We start from the raw sequence: 23,033 nt of genomic DNA, 5'->3' as shown, positions 1-23,033 counted from the left end.
TGCTACAATCATTGCACACTTTCAGTTCAGACAATACAAGTAATTGCATTGAACATTCATACTGCAAAGCGATGCTATGGAAAATACAAATTCCCAAGGACAGTTAGCACTGCCGGCTGATATGTGCATGGGTTTACTTAATATCATCACTGAAATTTGCGCAGGTCACACGATAGCAGTGGCCAGCTGTGCTGTCTGTCCCTAGGGAATCAACATAATCTTCATAGCATGGCTTTGAAGTGTGAGAGATTAATGTATTTTACCTTATTAGTATGACAGATACATAGGCTAAGTAAGCATAGTAAGCATGTGTATTTTTTCTGAAATTCAGTAACAATATTCTGCAAACAATTACGTCATGATGAAATGCTTTGATGTCCTGGAGTTTGCAGGTAGCACTGAAGAGACAATACTTGCTGCACTGATCTTGAAAGCTACACAAAAATCTAGCAATCTCTGTTGTGTGTATTTCCCATTTCACAATATTAAGCTGAATCTGGCATCAAATCAAAAGATTTTCCAGCAACCTAGCAAAGTAATTTGATCAAGCAGGTGAAGCAGTTAACCACACAAGTATTCTCACTGATTCTTCTTCACTTTCAATAACATTTTACAGGGAGCAAAATAAATGATTGGGACATGCACAAGAGATAAAAGTAGAAATTAAAATATCATAAAGTAAAACAAAACTGTTGAAAAAAATGAACATTTATAATAGGGGTGCATGTGATATTTCATGAATCTTGAGTTAATGTTTCAGGGCCAGAGAGGTTTGTTAACAGTGATTATGAACTTAGTATGTCATTATAAAGCCAGGAACACTTCATTCAACAAAATACGACTTTTTCAAGGATTTTTACAGTGAGACTATTTTTACAGACGATCATTTCAGTGATTTTTAATTGATTGCAGTCCATGGAAACTTTATGGAAAAGTCTGGAATCACTAACAGAAACTTCTGAATTTCTGTTTTATTCTGTGCACGTAGAGACACCATAAGTTGTCAGTTTCAGCAGAATAATGACAGCATTGACAGTTTCTCCATTATTATTACTGCAAAATCCAGGTCAATGTCTGTGCACACGGGGAATAGTGCTCTAAATTTCAAAGATGGTCAGAACCTCTAATCGGGTGTTTGGTTCTGTCAGCACTTCTGGGTCAGTACACCCAAGGGATCACCATAAAATAAATTTCATTTAAGCTTATAAGTTACAAGGAACAAAAGGACAAGTTGCAGGGTATCAGCATCAGAATTCATTTTGCAAGAGTTTAAAATGCGCTTTTTCTCCTCACAGATCTGGTCTTACCCACGTACCCCACTTCCCCACTCTGCAAGATGATGGTTTAATATTAGGTATGGTTCTATTGGTACAGCCCTTACCCAAGTGACTACTGTTTATATTTATGACCCTTAATTACACACAAAAGATTATTTAACTGTTACAATATCAGATTTGACGCCAATAAAATAATTTTGGAGATGGATACTGCACAAGCAATTGGAAGCACAAACCATGGATTGTTTTTCTCGTTAGCTCAAAAGTGCTCAAGGCAATAAACATGGATCAGCTGAAATCAAGGGTGCAATGACGTTGTGACCTGCATGGCTGAGTACTATGCCAGATAATGCAGTTACCTAAGAAGTAATAAAGAGATCATAATGATCATGCTATCTGTCTGGCTGCTGACAAGATACTCCTTAAAAGCCAAACAGCAATCTTTGTAATGTTAAAAAAAGACAAACATCAAGCTCACCTGGCCCATCAAAATCATTCTATCCAGATGATGATGGTCAGGAACAAGAGGGGGCTGCTGAGAGGAGGAAGGGGGGGGGGGGGGGGGGAGAGGAGGAAGGGGGGGGTGGGGAGAGGAGGAAGGGGGGGTGGGGAGAGGAGGAAGGGGGGGGTGGGGAGAGGAGGAAGGGGGGGTGGGGAGAGGAGGAAGGGGGGGTGGGGAGAGGAGGAAGGGGGGGTGGGGAGAGGAGGAAGGGGGGGTGGGGAGAGGAGGAAGGGGGGGGTGGGGAGAGGAGGAAGGGGGGGTGGGGAGAGGAGCGGAGGCCTCAGCCTCTCAATCTGCATAACAGGTTTGAGGTTCTTGCTTCCAGTCTGGACGAGGAAGAGGGAGGTGAGGTTGGTGAGCAAACTGCACACAGTACAGTGATGCAGCAGGGCATAGGCAAGGAGAAGGTGAAAAGGAACGTAGTAGTAATTGGGGATAGTGGGGTTAAGGGTATTGACACTGTCCTTTGTCACAATGACGAAGTGCACAGAAGGGTGTCTTGTCTGCCTGGTGCTCGGGTCCGGGATGTCGCATCTGGGCTGCAGAGGAACCTGGAGTGGGAGGGTGAGAATCCGGTAGTTGTTGTACATGTGGGTGCCAACGATGTAGGCAAAATGCAAACTGAGGATCTGGGGAGGGAGTATGAGAAGCTGGGAATGGAATTAAAAAGTAGAACTAACAAGGTGGTTATCTCTGGGCTACTGCCTGAACTGAGTGCAGACGGGTGTAGGGTTGACAGGATTAAGGAAGTGAATGGGTGGCTCAGGGATTGGTGTGGAGGAATGGGTTTGAATTTATGGGGCACTGGCATCAGTATTGGGGTAGGTGGGACCTGTTCGGGCAGCATGGGGTTGGTCTGAACCGTGCTGGGACCAGAGTCCTGGCGAATCGCATAAAAAGGACTGTAGACAGGGCTTTAAACTAATGGGGGGGGGGGGGGGGGGGGGGGGGGGGTGGTGGTGTGGTGGTGGTGCGCGAGGGTAGGTGGCATTACGAGGCCTAAAGTTAAGGAGATGGTGCAGGTAAGGGAAGAGGCCGAGGATGTCCCAATAATAAAGGGAGTAGGGGGCGTGAGTATGGTTGGTGGCGTTCCGGCAAATAGGGTCCAGGTGAAGGCTGGGATGAAGGCACTTTATCTGAATGCACAAAGCATTCGGAATAAAGTGGATGAGCTGGTGGCGCAGATCAGCACAAATGGATATGATCTGGTGGCCATTACAGAGACGTGGCTGCAAGGTGACAGGGACTGGGAGCTGAATGTCCAGGGGTATCAAGTGTTTAGGAAGGATAGGCAGGAGCGTAGCTCTGCTGATTAAGGATAGCATCACGGTGGTAGCAAGGGATGATATTGGAGCCAAAGAGCAGAAAGTGGAATCGTTGTGGGTGGAGATGAAGAACAGCAAAGGGAGGAAGACGCTGGTGGGTGTCGTCTATAGGCCCCCGAATAATGATCTGGAGGTGGGGCGGGCTGTTAACGCGCAAATAAGTGCGGCGTGCAGGAACGGGACGGCCGTAATTATGGGGGATTTCAATCTGCATATTGATTGGTCGACCCATGTTGGACGCGGTGTGCTCGAGGAGTTGTTCTTGGAATGCTGCCGGGATAGTTTCCTGGAACAGTGTGTGTTGGAGCCGACGAGGGAGCGAGCTATCTTGGATCTGGTGCTATGTAATGAGGCGGGTAGAATTAGGGACCTTGCGGTGAAGGATCCTCTTGGGGAGAGTGATCATTGTATGGTGGAATTTCTGGTGCAGATGGAGGAGGAGAAAGTGGGTTCCCGGACACGCGTCCTTTGTTTGAATAGAGGGGAGTACGGTAGGATGAGAGAAGAATTGGCGAATGTGGCCTGGGGGAGCGTGCTGGAAGATAGGTCTGCTGAGGAGCAGTGGAGGATCTTTAAGGAGATCTTTCTTGGTGCTCAGCAGAAATTTATTCCGATGGTCAAAAAGGATCGTAGGAGGAGAGGTAATAAGCCGTGGATAACAAAGGAGGTGAAGGAAAGTGTTAAATTAAAAGCGGAGGCGTTTAGAGTAGCTAAGAGTAGTGGGCGAGAAGAGGATTGGGAGAGGTTTAAATGTCAACAAAGATTGACAAAGAAGTTGATAAAGAAGGGTAGGAGAAACTATGAAGCTGGGCTAGCGCTTAATATAAAAAATGATAGCAAGAATTTTTATAAATATATAAAAAGGAAGAGGCTGGCTAGGGTGAACGTTGGACCCTTAGAGGATGAGAAGGGGGACTTAGTGGTAGGGGATGGGGAAATGGCTGAGGTCTTGAATAACTTTTTTGATTCTGTCTTCACGGAGGAGGACGTGAATAATTTGCTGGGTGTTAGAGATGGAAAGGTGGTAGGACTGGAGGGTCTCAATGACATTATTGTTACTAGAGAGGCGGTGCTCGACAGACTGGAGGGACTGACTATGGACAAGTCCCCAGGACCGGATGGAATGCATCCGAGGGTTCTGAAAGAAATGGTGGAGGTGATAGTGGATGCCTTGGTGGTTATTTTCCAGACGTCGCTGGATTCCGGGGAAGTGCCGGAAGATTGGAAAACGGCTAATGTTACGCCGTTGTTTAAGAAGGGTGGCAGGCAAAAGGCAGGGAATTATAGGCCGGTTAGTTTAACGTCTGTTGTAGGTAAAATGTTAGAATCCGTCATCAAGGAGGAAATAGCGAGGCATCTTGAGGGGAATTGCTTGATAGAGCAGACGCAGCACGGTTTCATTAAGGGGAAGTCGTGTCTGACAAATTTATTGGAGTTCTATGAGGATGTGTCTAGGGCGGTGGATAGAGGAGAGCCGGTGGATGTGGTCTTTCTTGATTTTCAGAAGGCGTTTGACAAGGTACCTCACAAGAGGTTATTGCAGAAGGTCAGGGGACATGGAGTTGGGGGTAGGGTGTTAGCGTGGATAGAGGATTGGTTGTCAAATAGGAGGCAGAGAGTGGGGGTCAATGGGTGCTATTCGGATTGGCGGTTGGTGACTAGTGGAGTGCCCCAGGGGTCGGTGCTGGGGCCTCAGCTATTTACCATTTATATAGATGATCTGGAGGAGGGAACCGAGTGTATGGTGTCGAAATTTGCTGATGACACCAAGATTGGTGGAACGGCAAATTGCGCGGAGGATGTGGAGAGTCTGCAGAAGGATCTAGATAGGCTGGGCGAATGGGCCAGGAACTGGCAAATGGAATTTAATGTCGGCAAGTGCAAGGTGGTCCACTTTGGTAGGAATAATGGTAGGAAGGATTATTACTTACGTGGCGAAAAACTGCAGCAGGCGACGGTGCAGAGGGACCTCGGGGTCCTTGTGCATGAGTCGCAAAAACCCAGCCTGCAGGTGCAGCAGGTGGTCAGGAAGGCGAATGGGATTGAATATAAAAGTAGGGAGGTCTTGCTGCGGCTGTATAGGGCATTGGTGAGGCCGCAGCTGGAGTACTGTGTGCAGTTTTGGGTGTCGTACTTGCGCAAGGATATTTTGGCCTTGGAGGGAGTGCAGAGGAGGTTTACTAGGCTGATGCCAGAGTTGAAGGGGTTGAGCTATGAGGAGAGGCTGAATAAACTAGGCTTGTACTTGTTAGAGTTTAGAAGAATGAGGGGAGATCTCATTGAGACATAAGATGATGAAGGGGATGGATAGGATAGAGGTGGAGAGACTCTTCCCGCTCAGAAAGGACAGTAGGACTAGGGGGCACAGCCTCAAGATAAAGGGGGGGCGGTTTAGAACGGAGTTGAGGAAGAACTTCTTCACTCAAAGGGTGGTGAATCTCTGGAATTCTCTGCCCGTTGAAGTGGTGGAGGCTACCTCGCTAAATATTTTTAAGACGCGGGTGGATGGGTTTTTGATAAGAGAGGGGATTAAGGGTTATGAGGAGAGGGCGGGAGGGAATGTGGAACTGAGCCACGACAGATCGGCCATGATCTTATTGAATGGCGGGGCAGGCTCGAAGGGCTAGATGGCCTACTCCTGCTCCTATTTCTTATGTTCTTATGATGTGACTTTACATACATGTCACTGTTTTCTGTGATGAACAATTAAGAGAAGGTGATGACTTACCATCCTTTTTAAAGAAACCTATCAAGAAATAATTCTCAGCATCTAACCAAACTCCTAGCCAGTGAGCCTTATAGATAGAACTTCTAGTCCACCAATTACTATTCATTTCAAGAAAGACATTAAAAGAGAGATTATCCAGTTCATGCTATGAGTGTTTTTTGGCTAGACTACATTATCCATGATAACAGATACATTGCACTGTAAACACATGCAGCAAACCACCCAGAAGTTAGATATGTAAATAATGAGTGCCTTTGAAGTCCCTCGCAAAGAGAAAAATTCTTTCTGAAATTGTCTATAAAATAGACAATTAAACTGAGGTTATTGTTAGCAATCATAGAATCCCTACAGTGCAGGAGGCGGCCATTTGGCCCATTGAGTCTACATCAATTCTCCGAAAAAGCAACCTATCGGCCCTAACCCCATAACCCCACATATTTACCCCACAAATCCCACTAACCTACACATCTTGGGATACTAAAGTGGAATTTACCATGGCCAATCCACCGAACCTGCATATCTTTCAACAGTGAGAGGAACTGAGAGTATCCAAAGAAAACCCACGTAGACTTGACAGAGAACGTGCAAACACCAGACAGATAGTTACCAAAATGTGGAATTGAACCCAGGTCCCTGGCACTGTGGGGAAACAGTGCTCACCACTGTACCACCACGCCACCATAATAAGCAACAATAGTAATATATTGTCCCCCTGATTGAGAAGAATTGCAGCTACGATTTTTCCGACCATAGTTGGCTGACAGAATCACTCACTTACAATTGCTATGATTGTTTTTTTCCTCCTAGCCCAGACGAAGAGTTACTGCTAGGTGACATGAAAGGAGAGGGATTTAAAAATGTATAGGTGTTTATACAGTGGGATACCATTGCGAGTGCTATTGGCTTTCAATTCTTTAGCTGTTGATTATGTTTGAGCTGCTTTAGGGTGAGGTATGCGTAGGTAAACAATGAATTTTATCATGCATCATGGATTAGTTTATTGCTGTACCACACAAAACATGGTCAATTTATAGATGACAGATTAAAGATCGTGATGGAATTCACATGCAATAACACAACTGATCCCAGTTGATCCCAACGAGATTTTATCCACAGCAACAAAATCAAATTGTCATTATCTGGGTGGTTTGAAAGGCATCCTGGACTACCGTTAGATTCTGAATAAGATCTGGAAGTGCATTGTAGAATTGCAAACAGTATCCAAAATTGAAAGAGGCCATTCTATTGCACAGCCCATGGTGGCACTTGTGGTCCATGAGAGACTCCTCCCATCAATAAGATCATCACCTCAAACGCCTTCTCCCTCAGATTATTACTAAGCTTCCCATTCAGGCATCCATGCTATTTACCTCAACTACATCATAAGAACATAAGTAGTAGGAGCAGGAGCACAGCCTCTAGCCATCTAGCCCTTCGAGCCTGCCCCGCCATTCAATAAGATCATGGCTGATCTGAAGTGGCTCAGTTCCACTTTCCCGCTTTCTCCCCATAACCCTTAATTCCCTTGCCTACCAAAAACCTATCTACCTGTGACTTAAATATATTTAGCGAGGTAGCCTCCACCACTTCAACGGGCAGAGAATTCCAGAGATTCACCACCCTTTGAGTGAACAAGTTCCTCCTCAACTCCGTTCTAAACTGCACCCCCCCCCCCCACTTATTTTGAGGCTGTGCCCTCTAGTCCTGCTGTCCTTTCTGAGCGGGAAGAATCTCTCTACCTCTACCCTATCCATCCCCTTCATTATCTTATACGTCTCTATAAGATTCCCCCCTCAGCCTTCTAAACTCCAACGAGTACAGACCCAATCTATTTAGTCTCTCTTCATAGTCCAACCCCCTCATCTCCGGTATCACCCTAGTGAACCTCCTGTGCACTCCCTCCAAGGCCAAAATATCCTTGCGTAAGTGCGGCAACAAAAACTGCACACAGTACTCCAGCTGCAGCCTCACCAGTGCCCTGTACAGTGGCAGCAACACCTCCCTGCTTTTATATTCTATCTCCCTCGCTATAAAGGCCAGCATCCCATTTGCCTTCTTGATCACCTGCTGTACCTGCAGACTGGGTTTTTGCGACTCATGCACAAGGACCCCCAGGTCCCTCTGCACCGTAGCATGCTGCAGCTTTTCGCCCTTTAAATAGTAATCCCTCCTACTATTATTCCTGCCAAAGTGGATAACCTCACACTTGGTAACTTTGTACTCCATCTGCCAGGTCCTCGCCCACTCGCTTAGCCTATCTAGATCCCTCTGCAGAATCCTTGCTAATAAGCTCCACATTCTCACCACTGGCTGGGCAAAGAAGTTGCTTCTGAACTTGCACTTTTGTTTTTTGGTGACTACCTCAAACAGATGCCATCTTGCTTTGCTCTTCCTCCAAAAATAGAAGTGCTCATTTCTCGCTGTCCATTCTTCCATTATTTTAAAGATCTTTATTAGATCACCCCTTGGCCTTTTCATCTCAAAGGAAATGAACCCAGCTTGTCCAATCTTTCCTGATTGAGAAAATCTCTCATATCTGGTGTCATCCTTGTAAATCTACTTTTCACCAACTCCCATGCCTCTCTAGTTTTAAGAATCTAAAAGAAAACCAGAATTTCCAAGTAATAGGAGACCTCCTGGTTTTTCTTAAAGTACATAACAACATAAAGTACGTACCAACAATCTGCTGTATATAAATTTGCCAATTATACACTCTTGAAATAATCAAATGATTTTCAAGTTTAAAATTAAACCCATTGCTTGTTCGTAAATGCAATATAATCCTAAATTGCTTCAATCAGCAACCTTGACAAGGATGGTCATTTCTCCAACGCACTGCCACAAAGTGACATGGAGCAGCATAAAGTTGTTTGTGCTCAAGTTAGATTATTAAGATTACGCAAGCATCAGAGTTATTTTAGAACTCTCAACTATTGCATCAATTCAAAATGCTCATGACACACCAGACACTTGTGATTCTAATAAATAAACTTGAAACTTAAACTTGATTTAGGGATTCATACTGGTTCACTTGTTTGTGAAATCCTTCCCTTTCATGTTGTTTAAATGCAAGGTGAACCATTTTTTCCACCATGTCAACAAAAACTGAACTTCAAGGTGAAAGTAAAGCCATACGATAGGGGATGTTTTAAAGCTACAGTTTTTTTGTGGGCAATTTTATCATATACATTTGCACTATAAACTACAATGCTAGAGGGGGAGTGGGGCCCTCTACAACAACTTTCATTTTTATTTCACTTTTAACACTAAAAAAACACTAAACAGGATTATGAAACACATCGTAAATGTAAATCAGATCATAAAAAGCACTAAAACAGGGTCACAATTGGCATTAAGACAGAAAATATACAAGAACTGGTGGCTAAAAACTTGATCGAAAAAGCAGGGACACACTAAATGAAGAAAGTAGCTAGTCAATTTTTTTCCTTAAGAATTATGGATCAACATTCAAGGAGAGACACAAGTTCCTCCTTAAATTCTCATTGACAAGACCTTGCAAATTAAAAATGCAAATAACCCAAAGAAAATGTTGACACTGAATGAAAGGGTAGTCACTCTGTATATCACAAGATAATATGGTATCCTCAAGAACATTAACACCTTCAAAGCCTCATATCATGACTTCAGCTACTGTATCAAGAGCAGTACAAGATTCACAGACTCCCTCAACATCCTTACAGGAGCATGGCAAGTCTGCAGGAAGTGTCTTTTCCTTTCCTTCTTGATTATTAATTTCATCATGAAAAAGGTTATAAGTGGATGCTAACTTTGGTACCCCCAGTGGAAACACCATCTGTTGATGAACCTGAACAGATGATACTATCTTGCTGGCCAAAGAATTTTGTGTGCTCCAAGATATGACCAACAGTCTTCACAGTACTGGTACCAAGGTTGGTCAATGCATCAACTGCAAGATGATCAAAACAATGAGAACTGAATGGCAACAAAGTTGCCCCATCACCATCAGACAACAGAATAGCAAGGTATTAACCATTTCCCCTATCTAGGGAGCAATATCTCCAGGGAGAGTGATGTAGGGACCAGCAATGCAGCATCAGCCTTCCATGTGATCCACACAGCCTGGGCAGCCAAAACTATCGACATTGCCATGAAGCTGCAAATCTACATGTCCATAGCAGTACCAGACACAAGCCAGCGAGTCATGGTAGAGAACAGCAAAGGGGTCAACTACGTTGGACTTGATTCACCAGTACTGACTACATAAGATGCTAGGCATCCCAAAGATTACATAACAATCAAAGAATAAATGCTACAGAGGACCAGTCAAAGGTGTCTGGCAGGACATTATGCAGAAACGACAGAGGCTGGCAGGCCACTTACTTCGCTTCCTGGACATATGCTCTGCCAGTGTGGCAGTAAAATCGAAACACCAGATGGAAGGAGAATATGGAGCTAGCCAAAGAAGATCTAGCATAATACATTTACGGAAGGCCTCCAACTGGGTTGGAACAAAGGAGACTGAGATGGGCCAGGCTGGTGGCATATTCTTGCTGCCCATTGTCCATATGGGACTGGAAAAGCTCAGCCTAAGTCTAATGAAAGTCTATGGTCGTTGATTCACAAGTCTGGACATATAAACAAATATGTCTCCAACTAATTGGCCTAGAAATCCATTCAGATAATGCTTAACTTCAACAGAGCCTGCAAAACTGATGCCAGGGTCACAGATATCACTGAATGGCTATACAGAACATTCTAGAAGGTAAGAACGTGCAGCTAGAGGTTGTGATTCACATTGGTATATATAGGGAGCAAAATGGATGAGGTCTTGCACACTGAATTGAGGGAGTTAGGTAAGAGGTTAGCAAGCAGGATCTCAAAGGTAATCTCCATATTACTCCCAAGGCCACATACTAGCAAGTATTAAAATAGGAGAATACACCAGATGAACGTGTGGCTTTTTTAAAATTCATGGTACGTGAGGTTAAGAGAACATTTTAAAAGATAACAACATTGCTGTGGAGAGAGAGTCACATGTCAGCCAAACCAGGTAAGTGCAACAGATTTCCTTCCCAAAAGGACATTAGCAAACAAGGTGGGTTTTTACAACAATTGACAATAGTTTCATGGTCATTATTAAAACTTCTATTCCAGATTTTTATTGAATTTAAATTTCACTATTTGCCATGGTGAGATTTGAACCCGGATCCCCAGAGCATGACCATGGGCCTCTGGGTTATTAGTCCAGTGCCAATGCCACTATGTCACTGCCTCCCTGGAGAGATGGTGCAGGCAGGAGCACTTCAGATTTCTGAAGCATGGGAGTGGTTTTGGGAAGGTGGAATCTGTGCACGCTGGACTGTCGACATCTGAAGTGAACTGGGACAAATGTCCTTTCAGAACAACAAATGTTATTCAGCAATGCAGGATCACAGGTTGGTGACTATTATTATTGAGTATACTCCTGACTAGGTGCTGATGCATAATGGAGCTGGGAAATTGGCAGAACCAAAGTCAGAGTAGGCGAGATGAAGGGAGTGTACGGGGATATCCCTGAGTGTGTGGTATACCCGAGATCTTCGATTTGCAAAGACGAAGAGATCTGAATGCATGGTATTCCCACGATCTGGGATTTGCACAAAGAGATCTGAGTGTGTCGTATCCCTGAGTTTGGTGGGCTGAAAAAGGATGGAACTGAATATAGGATGGGGACCTGGTACTACATCCTATAGGGCAGCTATTTGAAAGGGAGTTGAAAAAAGGCAGCCTGTTTATAAAACCCTCTGAGCTGGAACTAAAAATAGAAGACTCGGGGGGGTAATTTGGGTATTAACGGGAAAATAAGATTCTAACACAGGATGGGGATTGTGGACGTATTCACATAATGTCTCGAAATCTGGCAAGCGGACAGAGCTGATCTGTCATCAGCTGAACCAAACGTGGGCTGGATTTGTTTCCCCCATTTGTATGGGAGCTGGCATCAAAAGCCAATATTGTTAAGAACTATGCACACATGTAGCTGATAGGCTTGGTTGTATTGATGTTAGATGTTATAACCTTAACACTCGTGGAAAGCAAAAACCTACTCGATGTCCGAAGATGCTCTGCCCAGGCGGGTTAGTCAGGATTGGAAAGGCTAAAACTTTACTACATGACATTAGTATCCTTAGGTGTGACTTACAGTATTTCAGGGTTGTTGGAGCTATTAAATTCCACATGCTCCAATCATCCCAATGCTATTAAATAATCCACAGCTCAGCTTCAGGAAATCACCGACGACTATACTTACAGGATTGCCCGAGTCTCAAATACAGAACAAAAGGCTTATACTGGGAGATATCAGGGGATTATTTTGGATTGCTAACTCTGTAGTCAATTCCATACAACTGCCTGAACTGAACAGCTACTCCTCATGTCACCACAGAAGTCCAAAAGGGACTACAGTATGGAGCTTATGGAACCAAGTATGCAGTGGCTGCTGCAGATTACAGGGCGAGGGGTTTTTTTCAAACCCTTAACAAAATAACTCAAGGGTTAATTAAGATGGTGCAACCCAAGCCAAAGGAATAATCTTGCCCAGGATCTAACAGATAGCACTGGTTCTGACATTGAGGGTTTAAGATTTGGAACATTCCCAAATATTTATTTACCTCCTTGTACAAATTAGGCATTCATAACGTATATCGAGACAGACACAAATTGGTGGTCACTCAACCAGGTGGGAGTCAGGTGAAGGGAGCTATAAAATTCATTGTGGCAGGCCCCCAAGGGAAGATGTCCTATTGGGCCATCAGGGCCAGTCGCAGATTTGAATTACTGGGAGCAGAAAAATGGGTCAGGATTTACCAAACTGGGTCAAGAGGATATAAACCAAGCGCTCCTTGTGGGTCATATGTGAGTACTGCAGAATGCTATTCAGAATCGGAGCATTATATAGTGTGTGCTTGTTAGACCCTGAGAAACAACAGTGAAATAGCTGTTGACATTTTGCCATTAAAAAGGATGTTTAAAGCTGTACAGTCGTGCTTCATCACCCAGGAGACTTTATTAATCTCTGGGGGTTACTTTGTGATAATGTCCACCTTTGATTGGTACATGTTAATTTGGATGAGAGGGGTGTGGAGTGATATAGTCCAAGTTCAGGTCAGTGGGACTTGGCAAAAAATGGTTCGGCACAGACAAGAAGGGCCAAAAGGTCTGTTTCCGAGCTGTAATTTTCTATGGTTCTACAGAACTCTAAACCATATCTGTCTCTGTACTCTGGGTTCAGAGCTCTGTAGTGCACCACCAGCTGGAGTACTGACGCCCTCTCTATAACTTGTAGTGAAGGCCAAGGTTTGAAACTCCAGTTTTGTCTGTCTTTGGTGGGGAGCGTAAAACACAACAGTGTTCGAGCCTACCTCTCCTCATGACACATTTGTCTGACAAGATCCCACACGCTAGACTAGTTATAAAAGTAAAGCCCATGGGATTCAGGGGAAACTGGTGGCTTGGATCCAAAATTGGCTCAGTTAGAGGAAACAAAGGGTATTGATTTAAAAGAGTGTTAGTGAATGGAAAATAGTTTCCAGTAGCATTCCACAGAGCTCAGTGTTGGGACCCCTGCTGTTTGTCATATCAATTATTTAGACTTAAACGTGGAAGGCATGACTATGAAATTTGAAAATAACACAAAAATCAGACACATAGTTGATAGTGAAGAGGACTGCCGTGGACTCCAGAATGTTATCAATCGTTAGTTGAGTGGGTGAAAAAGGGCAAATGGAATTCAATCCAGAAAAATGTGAGGTAATGGATTTTGAGAGGACAAACAAAGCAAGGGTACATTCAATAAACAGCAGGGTATTGAGAGGAGGAGAGGAAGTGAGAAACCTTCGAGCTCAAGCCCACAGGTCCCACAAAATGACAAAAGGGGGATTGAATATAAAAGTAGGGAGGTCTTGCTGCAGCTGTATAGGGCATTGGTGAGGCCGCAGCTGGAGTACTGTGTGCAGTTTTGGGCGCCGCACCTGCGCAAGGATATTTTGGCCCTGGAGGGAGTGCAGAGGAGGTTTACTAGGCTGATACCGGAGTTGAGGGGATTGAGCTATGAGGAGAGGCTGAATAAACTAGGCTTGTACTCGTTAGAGTTTAGAAGAATGAGGGGAGATCTCATTGAGACGTATAAGATGATGAATGGGATGGATAGGATAGAGGTGGAGAGACTCTTCCCGCTCAAAAAAGACAGTAGGACTAGGGGGCACAGCCTCAAGATAAAGGGGAGGCGGTTTAGAACGGAGTTGAGGAGGAACTTCTTCACTCAAAGGGTGGTGAATCTCTGGAATTCTCTGCCCGTTGAAGTGGTGGAGGCTGCCTCGCTAAATATTTTTAAGAAGCGGGTTGATGGGTTCTTGATAAGAGAGGGGATTAAGGGTTATGGGGAGAGGGCGGGAAAGTGGAACTGAGCCACAACAAATAAGCCATGATCTTATTGAATGGCGGGGCAGGCTCGAAGGGCTAGATGGCCTACTCCTGCTCCTATTTCTTATGTTCTTATGTTCTTATGTAAAACAGGTAGATGTAAACTGCAAGGCGATGGGCCAAATGCTGGAAGGTGGGATTATATTGGGCAGCTACTTTTCTTTTAACTGGCACAGATACAATGGACTGATTGGCCTGCTTCTGTGCAGTAACTTTCCTATGGTTCCAAAATGATACGTGAAGTAAACATCCCTACCTATTCTCCAACTACATCCACTATTATCACAGCTCCATTTCCCCATCCTACTCTCTTACCTTTCCATGCCACCTTCCTTGCCTTGACATCAGACCTTGACGTCCTTCCCACTCACAACTGCTGTCCTGCGCTCTCAGTTCTACCCAGACTTGTGCACCTCCCCGCCTCCCAACACCTCTTACTTTGGGGTCAAGTTCCAAAAGGGAATCACAGTGTGAAAAACTTTGGGAAGCACTGAACCATAACAGTCCAATATAATGATAAGTGTGTTCTCAACCCACTACCTGAACTGTTTGGAAAACATTCTGCCCAATGTGCTGCTCATTGACCTTTCATATGAAATCTAATAACTTTTTATGTTTATTTATTAGTGTCACAAGTAGGCTTACATTAACACTGCAATGAAGCTACTTTGAAAACCTCCTAGTCACCACACTCCAGTGCCTGTTCAGGTACACTGAGGAGAATTTAGCATGGCCAATTTACCTACCCAGCACATCATTCTGACTGTGGGAGGAAGCTGGAGCACACAGAAGAAACCCATGCAGACACAGGAAGAATGTGCAAACTCCAGAAAGACATTGACCAAAGCCAGGAATCCCTGAGTCCCTGGCACTGCAAGATAGCAGTGCAAAACACTGTGCCATTCAGAGTTCTACTCTGGAGTTGTGTGGCCCCTCAGGAATTGGTTATTGGCCCCTTTCTCCAACACATAGACAATTTCAATTAAGTTTAATGCTGATGCTTGACGGCTGCAGTACATAAGGTAGAGTTTTACTTTTATATCCCAAGTCTCCAATCAACACCAGCAAACTATCATCATGGGTCTGTCCTGGTCCTGCACAGAATGCGAGGAACTGGAAATCACTGCTAAAAGGACAAGCTCATTGTTATTGATTTCTCCGTGCTGTCAGGGAAACACAACTTGTTAGTAATGGATAAGGAAAAGAAGCAAGAACTGGTATGACCATCAACACCAACTTCAACGACAGTCAACCCATCTTGAGTGACAGTCTGCAAACTGACAAAACCAAGCCTGGATAGACATGCACAGATGCTTTTGATGAGGGCCTACATCTTAACAAAATTGCTGTTTAGCACCAGCAACTAGTTCCATATTAAATAAGTAAAACAAATATATGTTTAGTTGTCTAATTTTTGTACAGTAAAAATAATTATCTTGTGTTCCAATTGATCCACGCTATTTTCATAAGATGGGATCTGGAATTTCAAAACCAACAACTTGTGAATCACCGTCCCAGCGCATGCATAAAATTGTTTACTGAACATATTTATTGAACAATAAACAGAAAAAAAATCAACTTGTGGGTTATTTGTGTATGGTAACAAAATAGGCTGGGAGGGACAGGGTGCTAAATCAGGTTGAGCCTTGAAATAGGGTGGGAGCTGGCCCTGGCAGGGAGGAGATGAGAGTCAGGTTTGACCAAGTAATTGGGTAGGGTATGCAGGGAATCTCTATGGCGGTGGGGAAACAAAAATATCCATGAGGATAATCCTGTGGATTGAGGTGGGTGAGACCCCTGGAGTGAAAGGTTGAGGCTAGGTACAGGCGAGAGCCCCATGGTTTAAGGGGAGACCTCTGGGGGTGAATTATTGGGGGAGGTAAAGGAAGGTCCTTGGGAGTAGGAGAATAGAGCCCCCTGGGGATTTGGAGTTGTAAGGGGAGATCGTAACTCTGTGCAAAGAATACGCAGAAGTTAGCAGTTAGAATTGTTTTTTGGACAAATGCAGTACAAACCTTAATTGCGAGGATTGGGGAGGAGCTTCCCAGTGTATCCTTGGGCTATCTCACACCCTGAACACAATACTCTGGAGCTCAGAATTTACAGCCATGTAAATGTATGTGTGTGTTGTCTTTAACATAACAAAACATCCCAAGGGTTTCACAGAAGCATTATTTTGCAAAATTAGACAGTGAACTGCACAAGGCGATACAAGGGCAATGGCCAAAAACTTGGTTGGAGATAAGTTGCCAGGTTATAAAGAGTGCCTTAAAAAGAAGGAAATATGAATTGAGAGATTTCAGTTGGGAATTTCAGAGGTTAGGACATAGGCAGCTGCATGTTCAGCCACCAATAATGGAGAAATTGAAATTGGCCATGCTTGAATGACTGCAGATATTTTGGAAGGAGATAAGGCTAGAGAAGATTAAATAGATACATAAGAGTGACACCATGGAGGGGTCTAAAAGCAAGCAGGAGAATTCTGAAGTCTAATCGCTGCTTGATCAAGAGTCAATGCAGGTCAGCGAGAACAGGAATGAGAGGTGACTGGGACTTGGTGCAAGTAAGGACACAAGCAGCAGAATTTTGGATGACCACAAGTTTACTGAGGGTAGAATATGGGAGAGCACAAGAAGTGCATTGGAACTGTCAAGTCTAGGAGGTAAAAAAGGCATGAATGAGGGTTTCAACAGCAGAGAAAGAGGAACGGTTGGTGATGTGACAGTTAGAAAAAACAACCTAATGCAGACTCATATGTGGACAGAAGCCCATCTACACATCAAATATGATGCCAAGTCTGACTTAAGTTTCAGACTGTTGCCAGGGAGAGAATGGATTTGGTAGCCAGGAAATGCAGTTGGAATAAGGACAGAAGAAACTGATAAATGAAATGTAATAGCAACAAACAAGATTTTCAGTAATTGTACATTTAACAAGAGACAAGAAACAACAGTGTCAGTTTTTCTGTATTAACATTCAACATGGAACTTGAAACACATTGGGTCAGACCTTCTGAGGGCTGACAATCATAACCAGATTGCCTCTTCACTCTTTTTTATTTATATTGTGTAACATAAACAGGGCCTAATTTTAAGGCTGATAAAATTGGATATCCTGAATTAAAGAATTGGGCATATTAAAAAATCAAACACAAACCTCAGGCAGGCCAATTGTATAATACACAAGTAAGCAAACTGGTCAAAAGCATCAGAGATTTTAAAATTACGACAGTGGCACCCCAGACGGTACTTCAATAAGAAGTAATATGTTGCTCCGAAGTTGGACCTTCAACCCAGTATTCTCCAACACTCCGTCTCAGCCTGAATTAAGAGGGCAGGTGCCCCACGTGACGGCCAGTCTTAAGTGAGTGAAGGACTAATACAGATTCGACCAGTAAATTGGGCCATAAATCCGGTGTCTGGAACACAAGGTGGATAAACTTGTAGTTAGAACTAGGACAGTCTAGGAAATTTGGGTAAAATCTACGGGAGGGCATTTAGTGAAAACCGGACCCCTACCCCGATCCCTTACCTATACTCAAGTGACGAATCCTGAAAGGAAATAATTATGGCCAGTCACGCCTAATGGGAGGAAGTTCTCCGTTCATATTTGAACCATAAGTGGCCCAAATGGGTACAGTGGGGTGACACCCCGAAACCGGATCTGGGATCCGAGGGAGAGAGTTGTTGGAACCGTGCTCAAAAGGAAGTGGGTAAAAGGGCTCCCAAGCTTAGGAAAGTGATTGCAATCGCCAGTTTTCTAGAACAGCTCCTTGGTAGAGAAGCAGAGATTATCCGGGTTAAAACAGGACAGAGAGGCCCAGGTAACCTAACTAAAACAGGACTTGAGTGCTACAGCGAGCATACAACAATTAGAAGTGGAGGTAAACACACAAGAGGATAGGAACCAAATCAATATGATACACATGAGCCAGTTCTAGGCTCAATGTGATAAAGCTTACCAAAAGGCACAGTGTGCTGTCAGTGAGAGAAAGGCTGCACTGCAACAGTTAGAGGAATTTAAACATAAATGCAGTGACCTGCAGGCTGCAGTAAAAGTTTTACATCAAGCAGGAAAAGCAAATACAGACTGTGTAACAGACCACTCCAAAAATCTGCAATCTCACGCAGGCATAAGATCACAACTAGCTGTAAAAAGGGGTGTAATGTGTGCATTCACCACTGAAACAGGGGATAGTGACCCAGAGGTAGAGTGGGGGGATTTAGAAGAGGATGCCTGCCATTATGCAACAGCTAGTGTCACTGCCGACTGGGGACCCCCACCTCCCTTCCCGGTAGTGGAACCTACGGCACCACCTAATCCAGCCCCCATCTCGGAAAACTCAGTCTCAGCTCCTAGTGCTATTCCCATCCCAATAAGTCCAGTCATTAATCCGGTTCCTGCGCCAATGAATGCCGTCACTACCCAACGACAGGACGGACAGAACCACAATGTAACTTGCATAACTCCATACACCATGACACAGCTCACTGACATAGCTAAAGCGATTGGAGTATTTGAACCCTCCGGGGGTCCACATGCTCTCTTTGACCAGGTCACTCAACATCGTGTTTTAAAAGGCCTAGACGAGGCAGAAGAGGTTAAACTTATTCTGATATGTTTAAGTCTTGCTATCCATTTCACTCTACCCAAACCCCAGATGTGGCCGGGGGAACCCTACCAGAAATGAAGGCAGTTGTTCTGGCTGCCATAGGCTACAACAGGGATGACCCAGTACAAGGCTTAAACAATTGCCAACAAAAGAGAGGGGAGCACCCCACAGCCTATGCTAGCCGACTATGGAACCAATTTGTTGCAGTTTTCGGTCAATTAAATGGAGTCCAATTAAATGCACACCACCAGTCCACATGGATCCAGACCCTGATAGCACACGCCACTGAGGAGAGTCAGAAAGCCTGTGAGAATTTTGACCCTGATGATAATACATATACAGAAGCCTGAGCCATCCGCAAAATGACTCGTGTGTGGGAACGGGAAGTCAGACAGACAACCACAAAACACAGAATAATGAATCTGATCCACCCAGGCCCAGCGCCAGTTTGGCATAACGAAGGGGGAGGTGGAAACAGGGGACAGGGAAACTCAGGGCACTCACCCCCATATACCCCTGCCAATCATCGATACAGAAAACCACAGCCCCGCACAGAATCCTGATATATTCCCAACCCCAGGTACAGGGAGCAAGAGAGAACCAACCCCAGATATGCACCCCCACAAGCACATTGTTATAACTGTGGTCAACCCAACCATTTTGCCCGAAATTGTAGGGCACCAAATTTCACGGGACCAGCAAACCCTGCACACCCATACAACCCTGATCACCGACACAGGGGACCACAAGGCCGCACAGAACATAGGCCCAACCCCCAGCACCGAGAATGATATAGAGCTGAGCCCAGAGGCCCATGCCGACAAGTAGTGTTACACCTGTGGGCAACCCAACCATTTTGCCCAGGACTGTAGGGCACCACCCAACTACCCCACACGACCATCTCAGTGGTTCCGTGACGATGGACCCCAAACCATGTCCTTAGAAGGACTGACTCGACAAGCAGCTACAACCCCCACCCATTATCCCCAGGACCAATAGATACACCCACGGTCCCCGCTCCAATTTACAGTGCTTCAGGAATAAAACCACGGCCCAGGGGACCCCGACAAAAAGGATGGGGAACCCGCAAATCTTACCCCCTATGGCGCCCCTGGTACTGGGACTCCCAGAACCGTTTGACCCGGTGCTCACTACCAGAGATGGTACCTGGCAGCCAAAGCCCACCCACGCAGGTTCCCTTCACTAAGGAAGAATCAGGACATCACAGTCCACAGATTGTAAATAGCTTTATCCATCCACTCCACGCATCACCCAACTGACATTTTATTTTTACGCTCTGCAAATTCCTTACCCCACTCAACCCTATTAAACACTGATTGCCGGCCAACCCTTCGTATGACACTATTGGGCCTTTATTATTCATTTACTTATTTCTTTGTTTTTTTTTAAGAAAAGGGGGAGTCATATGACATTCTTGTCATAAAATTGAAAAGAGGATTCATATGACAGTCTTGTAATGAAATTGAAAAGAGAATCAGATATTAATAAGAATTAACAGGTGCTACCTTGATCTCCCCCAGAATGAACTACATACTTCTCTGCTTTCTGGGATTCCTCGTCTCAGGCCAAACCACAGACACCATCGCAACCAAAGGCCAGAAGAGCAGCCTACAAAACCCCAGACATATATGTGGTTCATTCCACCAGATGCAGGCAAATGTGAGGATGGCATCCCATGGGTACACCCCAATAATGGTATCACCTATGGGTGTAATAACCAAAGAGTGGTGTACAGGAAAGATAATGGGAGCTCTGATTACTGCTCCCTAAGGACAACCCTCATTAGTGACTGGTGGGTGTACACTAACCATGGGTGCATGGAGCTAGCCTATCTAACCTATGGTCCAGAAAAAGGGCTGGAATTAGGAAAGAAGTGCCCTAGTAAGGTTATTCAGAATGAATATATCTATTATGAAATTAAGAATGGGTTAAGACCAACTGTTAGTACACCTATCCCCACTTGTCCCAAAACCACCCCAGGGCCCCAAAATGGGTTGATCCTAAAACATACAAGGAAAATATTATTTGACAACACACACTACGAATTGGTACCAGTCATGGTAGATTTAGCCGGAACACAGTTACCAGACTGGTGCCCCTCCCCACTTAGAAAATTGTACCTGCACCTGACCCAGAGGCTGCTAAGCCAAAAAACTGGGACGCACACGGGGGAAGGGATGCCCAGGTCAAAGGGGCGCAAGAGGGGGGAAAATCCTGAATGATCTGGCGACTACATATGGAGCAGGGGTATCCACCATTAATGAACTGGATCTGGCTGATTTGGATAATAAGCTCAGAGTCCTAACCCGACAAGTTAAACAGACCTTGGACAGCTTAAATGAAAATGCTCAGCAAGATGCCAAGGGAGATTTGGCTGAGGACAGGGCTAGTAGCCTTATGGTTACTGCACTAGAAGGACATGCCCAAACTATTAATCAGAATGCCTGAGAGAGGGTGGATGATGATGCCACGCAACAGAACCGAACCCTATGTAGCATCTATGGGCAATGGATGGTCGAGCAGTTAAGAGAGAATCTCGACCAGGTTAGCAGGGGGAGAGTTCCGACCTGGATCAATGATGAGCAGATTGAACACCTGGACCGGGGAAAAAGACACCCCGGTGTCACTAACTGCCAATTATGGCAACTGACCAAGGTCTGGTCTAACCACAGTTGTACAGGAACCCCGGGAACCGCACTAGGAATGGTGTTGGGGATCCCAGTAATTTTAAAAGATAAGGTCGGGTTGAGAATTTTTGAAGCCAAAAACATAGGTATCATTAAAGGAGGGATGTGGATGGGATACTAGGGGACTCTACCGTAGGTGGTTGAGAAAAGAGGGAAGCTCATAGGCACCAGTCTGGAGAAATGTGAACACAGACAAAATGGTTGTGTGTCCATATCCGGTGTATGAAAATGAACATGCCCTGTGTGAATTCAAAACAACCACTGACCTAAATTGTACATTGGAAATTCAAAATTTGGAAAGAGATGTCACCCGGGTACCTTACAGGGGGAAGGGAGAATATCGTATTACAACCTCACTAGAAAATTACCAGTATGGGGCAGCCATTTGTAACATCTACAACACTACCTTTTGCATTAAACCACAGATTCCCGCTAGGATAGGATTAATTGAGATGGTAGACATACACAGAAGAGAGAAGACACTAATAAATGCTAGCGAGAAATTGAGACAAAGCTTGGGAGACTATTTTGAAAAATTTGATACCGGGATAACACTTCTTCCCGACAAACTTCAACAGATTCAGACACAATTGATCACAGCACACAAGACCTTTGTCAAAGTGGTGCAACAAACAGGGGAAATAGAAAAGAACGTTAGAGAAATTAGAGTCACTACATGGTGGGAAGACCTCTGGGATTGGGGTTCAAATGTCCAAATCCACCCATGGTACTGCATTCTGTCACACTTGGCCATAATAGGAATCCTACTTATGGCAGTGTGCCTAACCATCTCACATTTAAATTCGCTCGATGGAAGAAGGAATTTCTGCAAAACCTGGACTCGGCAAGGGCCATCCGACATCGGGAGAGGCTCTACAATCAAGAGCCTTGATACTCTCCCATCTATATTTAATGTGTACAGTCACTTGTCATGTTGTACTGTTTATTGTGTTGTCATGTATATACTCAATTGTTGTATTGTTTCTTATTGTTTTTGCAAATTATTTTACTTCATTTAAATTTGTCGGTACTATTGTGGGTTAGGGACGACACTATCAACCCCAGATTCAGGGTACTTGCTTACTGAGATGGTTTGGTGAGAATTGTGAGATCCGGTTCGCGGATGCTCACTGGATCAAGAGGAGGGAATGTAACATAAACAGGGCCTAGTTTTAAGGCTGATAAAACTGGATATCCTAAATTAAGGAACTGGGCATATTAAAAATCAAACAGTCAAACCTCAGGCAGGCCAGTTGTACAATACACAAACCTGTCTGGGCCTGATTCATCAATCTCCCCTGCAACTTACTGATACTTAGCAGGAGATCATTGCACTCCATTGAAATGCACCAGCCTATTGTCAGAAGCCCAGATCGGGCCAGACCTTCTGTCACCACAAATTCCTGCAGTTGGCTTAATCTGATAACAGGTTACGTGGA

At 44.6% G+C, this 23,033-nt stretch overlaps 1 protein-coding gene across 4 annotated transcripts in view; it reads right to left on the bottom strand.

Annotated features, from left to right (window-relative positions):
- diaph2 (diaphanous-related formin 2) overlaps positions 1 to 23,033 on the bottom strand; it is an 814,006-nt gene that overhangs the window by 556,065 nt on the left and 234,908 nt on the right. The gene's annotated exons all lie outside the window — the stretch shown is intronic.

This window comes from Carcharhinus amblyrhynchos, chromosome 4, assembly GCF_965287045.1.
Source record: "Carcharhinus amblyrhynchos chromosome 4, sCarAmb.v2.hapA, whole genome shotgun sequence".
Taxonomy (NCBI): domain Eukaryota; kingdom Metazoa; phylum Chordata; class Chondrichthyes; order Carcharhiniformes; family Carcharhinidae; genus Carcharhinus; species Carcharhinus amblyrhynchos.
This window is presented reverse-complemented; position numbering and strand designations above follow the sequence as displayed.